Source organism: Penaeus monodon, chromosome 25, assembly GCF_015228065.2.
Source record: "Penaeus monodon isolate SGIC_2016 chromosome 25, NSTDA_Pmon_1, whole genome shotgun sequence".
In the NCBI taxonomy this organism is placed as follows: domain Eukaryota; kingdom Metazoa; phylum Arthropoda; class Malacostraca; order Decapoda; family Penaeidae; genus Penaeus; species Penaeus monodon.
This window is the reverse complement of record NC_051410.1, coordinates 4,497,221-4,497,551: the sequence shown is the minus strand read 5'-3', so window position 1 is coordinate 4,497,551 and position 331 is coordinate 4,497,221. Positions and strand designations below refer to the sequence as shown.

General features: G+C 34.7%; 1 protein-coding gene across 1 annotated transcript in view; it reads left to right on the top strand.

Moving 5' to 3' along the window:
- Nucleotides 1-331, top strand: part of LOC119589307 (hemicentin-1-like) — a gene marked incomplete in the record, with an annotated part of 75,735 nt that overhangs the window by 42,467 nt on the left and 32,937 nt on the right.

Genomic DNA, 331 nt, shown 5'->3' with positions numbered 1-331 from the left:
TTCTGCTTTGTTCATTTTTTATCCAGGTTTTCTTTGCTAGGTAAATTTGCTTGCGGTTGATTGCTAGTACATTTAACCTGTCTACTCTAATCACTCTTTGGACTTTCTTTACCGTGTCATTTTTCACATGAATAATAAACTGCATAAGAAGCATTGGTAACTCAGTCTGCTCGTAATCAAATATTTCCTCAAGGCAATCTTACTCCATTTACTTCTACTAAAAGTTTGCCTTTCATTTTTCGTGGCAAGCACAGTCATGGAAGTTATGTAGTTATTTCCAATGCTTGATATGTCTTTGGTAACGTCGTTTTTATGTTATGGCGGTTTTTAT